Genomic DNA, 6,618 nt, shown 5'->3' on the forward strand with positions numbered 1-6,618 from the left:
GGGTTTAAGTCCATCTGTCCATCCAGTCAAAAGACTATTGGCTTCTCCCATGTGTTGTGAAGGTAATAAAATTAAAAAATTAAAACAAAAACAAAAAATGTTCCCACCTTTAAGGGGGTTTGGCTTACTATTCCTAGATAAAAGTAAAATTTCTGCTCCCTTACATTTAGCTTAAAAATGAAGATGGCAAATGTTTCTGAGGATGAAGTGTTTTTCCAGTTGCGTATGGATAAAGGCTGAAGAACCTCACAGAGTGAGACATGTGTTGCTCAGTAGAGGAATAACAAAGCCAACGCTTGCACTTCATTTGCTTGTTATGTCTGGGCACCAGTGTTGCCTTTTGAATGGGGTATGAGAAAGTAGACAATCAGAAACACCTTTTGTAAACCATGTTGGAAAGCCTCACATAGGACCAACTTAGCCTACCTAAGGAGATGGTTCTCTGTCCCATGTGGAAATTTGCTTTTAGAGAAGAAGATTCATGTCTTCAAGTCCAAAAGTGTTTTGAATGCCCCCAATACAAAGAAATAAGTGTATGAAGTCATAGATATTCTAATTATCCTGATCTGATCATTATACATTATATACATGTACTAAAATGTCACATTGTGTCCTGTAAATTTGTATAATTCCTGTGACAAGAATAAAAAATATATTTGATAATTCCTAAATTATAATAATTACATGAGAAATTCTTGTGGCCTACTAGATAAATGATGTATCTTGAGCAATTTTGCATTTCTCCAATCATCAACAACTGGAGAAAGGAATAAATATAAAATCAAATCTAGTGAGTATGAAATTTTTCACTTACAACTTGATTCCCCTCTGAAAAAACTTCTTTTTTGTTTATAAAATATGCATTTCCTATCAAAAAATTTCAGACAATATAGGTTATAAAGAAAACAGTGGAAATCTCTTTAATTTCATTGCCCAGATCTACAAAAACTATGAAAAATAATTATATTTTTTTAATGTAAGTGTGAACATACATAAATTTTTATAAAAGTGCAAACAGATGGTACATACTATTTGTAACAACTTTCCATAGGTCCACATGGAGACCTATGTCATGATGAATTAGCTTTGAATATCTAGTCAAGCCAAATTTGGCTTCAGGAGTGTGCCCTATTTTGAGCACTGCCCTCTGGTTTCTCTTCAGCTTACAAATAGCGCTATTGTAGTGACTGAGTTATGTGTGTCGTGCTGGGATGGCTTTGGGTAAGCATCTCATTGTCCAGATTTTTCCCAGTAGAGCAGTTTGATCATAATATCTTCTGGCATTTGGGCAGCTTAGCCCAAACTCTGAAAGTGTTTTTCTTGCTTTCTTCAATATGAAATTTCCCATATCGACTTGGTTGAAAAAAAGAATTTTTGATTTGCAAAGGAAAAAAAAGGCAATAAAGCTTTTCTCTTAACCTCAAAAATTGTGTGGTTAAAATTTGAGATGAGTTAGTTCTTATTTTTCTGAATCATTTTTCCCATTCATGTATTTCAAGTATCCCTTTCTGCAGACAAGAATGTTCTTTGGGAACGAGAACTTTCTGGTTCTTGGAGAATATACTTGGAAAGCCCAATTTTGTCTACCAGAAGGATGACTGACAAGGAAGGTGGGGTGAAGCTGGGTTTATGTAGTTACCAGTGTCTTTTTGGGAGGGGACAGTGTCTGAATAGATCTGACATGGTCACATGAATGGTGCCTGTTTTGTTCACATAACGTGATCCCAACAAGTTCTCTAATAAGGACCTTCAAACTGGCACAAAGTAGGTGGGAACAGTTTTATATGTCACATGTAGCCACATTCTGCTTTCAAAATTAGTTGAACTAAAATAGGCTTTTTATTTACAAAATCTAATGGGGCTGTTCGTACCGATCCTGTTGAACATTAGTAATTAAGATGTGTGCCATCACTTGCTTTTATAGAAGTAAAGAGACTGATTTGTTATAAATCAGCACACAGATTTATGCAAATTACTTTTCCTGGTTCTCCTTGTAACCACACATTGGTACTCCTTTTCAAGGTGGTAGGGTTAAAGTCAAGTTTGGCCATTGGAGAGCAAGTTGAATATTTTACTGAGGAATTAGACACATGGATCTGGGCTTCAATAGGACGCAATCCGTGGATGGGCAAGGTTATACCGCTGTGACAATTTCTACCATATAACAGAAATCTGTCCTTCAGTAATGCAAAGTGTGCTAGGGATCAGAGGGGCCTAGGGCCACTATTTTCCAGGCTCAGCATGCTGAGTTGCTTTATGGATGGTGCTACCATAACAAGATGTGCTCCCAGAATTGCTGGACAGGCAAAGAGAGGGCTGGTGAGCCCCCTGGATGTTAAATACTTCCATCTGGAAATGACCCATGTCACTTTCACTTACATTTATTGGACAAAACAGTAAGACGATCCACTTCTAACTTTAGAAGGATAGAATAGGAAGTCCTTCCTTGTGGCTAGAAGTAAAAAGAGCCTGGGTATTAGACATGAGGGAACAGAACTAAATCCTACACATGTAACTACACATTTTGTATCTATTGCTTTGAATGGGCTTGAGACACTGCTGTCAGTAACTATCAGGGAAGAAGTAAACACTGTCAAGATTTAAAGATCAGTCTTCTATAGAGTTGGAGCTAGTGAACAAATCAACACTGGAAAAAATGGCAAGAACCATTTTCTGTGGTTATGCTTTGATTTTTTTTTTAATTTTAAATTTTTTCTTTTATTCATGTGTGCATACAATGTTTGGGTCATTTCTCCCCCCTCCGCCCCATCCTCTTCCTTACCCCACACCCCCTCCCTCTCCCCCGCATCCCCTCGCTACCAGGCAGAAGCTATTCTGCCCTTATCTCTAATTTTGTTGAAAAGAGAGTATAAGCAATAATAGGAAGGATGAAGTTAGTTGAGATAAGGATAGCTATACAGGGAGTTGACTCACATTAATTTCCTGTGCGTGTGTGTTACCTTCTAGGTTAATTCTTTTTGATCTAACCTTTTCTCTAGTTCCTGGTCCCCTTCTCCTATTGGCCTCAGTTGCTTTAAAGTATCTGCTTTAGTTTCTCTGAATTGAGGGCAACAAATGCTATCTAGTTTTTTGGGTGTCTTACCTATCCTCACCCCTCCCTTGTGTGCTCTTGCTTTATCATGTGTGTGCTTTGGTTTCTGTCACAGCAGAATCAATTGATCGGTATCCGATTCCACTGCATTTGTGACTGGCAGTGTCAATCAACATGAAGAAGTAAGAATAGGCTGTTATTTTGACCACAAGAGAAATATAAAGCTGCTCCTTGGAACTGAGTTGGACCTATAAAAGTTCTACATTTCTAAGTGGGAATTTTAATTAACTCCTATAGGAGTTTCCCAGAGGAATGCTTATAGGAAATTTGCTATATAGACATAGCAAGAGAAATATGCTTTTAAAATCTGTTCACATTAAATGGCTGAGAAAGAGAGTACTTATGAAAATGCAGCCTGGAAGAGTAAAACACTTTTAAGAAATTAAAATACTTTCTGAATTAAGTTCTTTTAATCAAATAAAGTCCTTGTGCAAACTGAAATGTTTTGGGGCTAGAACTAGGAATATACATTTATAATATATTTGTAAAACTTGCATCTCTGGTCCTTGTGGGTTAATTTTTTTTTTGAGGTGATTCAGCTGTGAAAATATGTTCACTGTAATATAAATTGCCAGGTAATTTGATAAAGACAGTAGGTTGAAAGAAGGAAGATAAAGAAACCCTCCAAGCTATTTTGATGCTCTTATTTTCCATAGAACAAGGAGTGAGTGGCCCAAAGATGAGGCACATGCTCCCCAGAGGAGAAGAGCCAGAGTCTGTGAGAGAGGGGAAACAAGGATTGCAAATGTTTTCCTAAAGTCTCTGCTTCGCATGGTTGCAACCAAAGAAAGCATCCTGTATGTTAATTTGAAATATTATTTGGTGTCAGGATTGGTCAGCATCTCCCATGCTGATGCCTAGGACAGGCTAACAGTAAGAATTCAGACTGGATTCAAATCTGGCATTAAAACTTTTGAGCTATGGAGGTCCTGGGCAGGTTACCGAAACATTTAATGCCTTATTTTCTTCATCAATAAAATGGGATAGTAGCAGTGTATTAGTCAGCTTTCTGTTACTGTAACAAGTATTTCAAATAAATCAACTTAGAAAGAAAAAAGGTTTGTTTTGGCTCAAAGTTTTGGAGGTTTCAGTCTATGATCCACTAACTCCAGTGCTTTGGGAGTCCCTGGAAGAAGAAGCCTGTTCACTTCATAGCCAGGGAGCAAAAAGGAAGAAAAAAGGAAGGGAGTAGGATCCCATTATCCTCTTCAAGGTTCTCAACTCTTAAAAGTTCCACCACCTCCCCATAGTCTGAAGCTGGGGCCAAGCCTTTAACACTTGGGCCTCTGGGGAAACACTTATGGAAACCCTAGCAAAGGCCTAGTGAGGGTTCATGAAATTAAGCATTTAAAAGAAGTACACAGTAAGTGCTTTATGTATGTGTTATTTATCATTTTTATCCTGCCACGTATTCAGTAGTGCCTCATGGCAGTCAGCTTCACCATGGAGCCTCCCTCTGGGTTGTAATGAGGTGTGAGGAGACTCACTGAGCCCTGGCAGAGTTGGAGTGTCACTCAGCTGTTACCAACTGGACCAGAATTGAAGTCCACACTCATCTCAAGAAGGAATAACAAATCTGATTTATATTTTGTTGCACATTCAAAAAAAAATCAGGCTCACTAAATTAGAAATAGGTCTAATTATTGTAAAAATGTTGTTACTATCATTGGAATTTGTATTGCAAATCAAAATTGTATTACAAAATAGATGACAAGTAGTTGAAATATTAACTGAGGGAAACAGTTTTGGCACTCCAAGAAGAGCCCTTGTAATTAATCTTCTCTGGTAATGTCTTAAGGGTGACCATTACTAATTAGAAACATGTTTTGTTACAACAATTGGTTAGTGTATATACATATATACATGTATAGATATGTATATATGTATATAGTATATGTATACTATATACATATACTATATATATATGTACATAGATATATATATATGTATAGATATATGTGTATATATAGATATGTATATATGTGTAGATATGCATACACACATATATGTATGTATGTACATATATACACACATATGTATGTATATATATATATACATATACATATATATATATATATATTTTTTGCTTCACCCTAGCTCCAAGACAAGTCATTTACTTTGCATACAGCAAGTGTATAATCAATATAGTTTGTTACTATCCAGCCTTGAGAGCTAAACATAAAATCATACACTTAAGGCAAACACAGAACAGAAGGATTTTCCTGGAATGGGGCCATCCCTTTCCAGTCACAATCCAAGTGGAAAGAGTGAATTTGGTTCTGCAAGCATGAGCCACAACATCTGGAGTCTGGCCCTCCGCCCTGGGCCTTGACCTTCTCTTTCAGAAACAGTAGACATTAAATAGCTTGTAGAAAAATGATTCAAACAGCAAAAGAGTGCAACCCTGTAAAATCCGCCAAGGCAGTGTGACTACTTACAGGTGTTGTCTTATGAGATTAAAATTTTGTGTTACTTTTTTTTAGGTATATATTTAAAATATTTTCAAAATTGTTTCAAGAGGAATAGCATGTTTTTTGGCAGGACTGGAGTTTGAACTCAGGGCTTTACACTTGCAAAGCAGGTGCTCTATGCTTGAACCACACCTGTCCATTTTGCTCTGGTTGTTTTGGATATTGGGGGGGTTTATTGAACTATTTGCCTGGGCTGGTCTTGAGCCATGATCCTCCCAATCTCAGCCTCCCAAGTAGCTAGGATTATAGGTGTGAGCCACTGAAGTAAAACACTTTAAAGACCACTGGTCCTATAAAGGAATCTCAAACCTAGTAAATGATATATCAAAGTGTACTGTCATGGGCATATGTCCTCAGATTCTGGTAAATCCATCTTTTCCTCTTTCTTTTCCAAGCTACAGAATGTTAGCTGCTTCCTGAAGTTATAAGCCTTGTCCTTTCTGCTCTTTTGGTCCTCTGACATTATGTAATAGGTTTTCAGTAACTAAGTCTCTGTTTGAGAAAAAAACAAACAAACAAACTTTGTGTTACTTTTTTTATTGTAGCAAAATATGCTTAACATAAAACCTATCATTTAATCATTTTTAATTGTACACATTTGGTGGCACTGAGTACATGTGTTAGCTTTCTAAATCAAAGTGCTGTTTTCTCGCAGGTAAATGGATGGAATTGGAGAACATCATTCTGAGTGAGGTTAGCCTGGCCCAAAAGACCAAAAATTGTATGTTCTCCCTCATATGTGGACATTAGATCAAGGGCAAACACAACAAGGGGATTGGACTTTGATCAGAAGATAAAGTGAGAACACACAAGGAAGGTGTGAGGATAGGTAAGACCCCCAAAAAACTAGCTAGCATTTGTTGCCCTCAACGCAGAGAAACTAAAGCATATCCTTTAAAGCAACTGGGGTCAATAGGAGAAGGGGACCAGGAATTAGAGAAAAGGTTAGATCAAGAAGAATTAACCTAGAAGGTAACACACACGCACAGGAAATTAATGTGAGTCAACTCCCTGTATAGCTATCCTTATCTCAAC

Source organism: Castor canadensis, chromosome 9 (genome assembly GCF_047511655.1).
Source record: "Castor canadensis chromosome 9, mCasCan1.hap1v2, whole genome shotgun sequence".
NCBI classification, from domain to species: domain Eukaryota; kingdom Metazoa; phylum Chordata; class Mammalia; order Rodentia; family Castoridae; genus Castor; species Castor canadensis.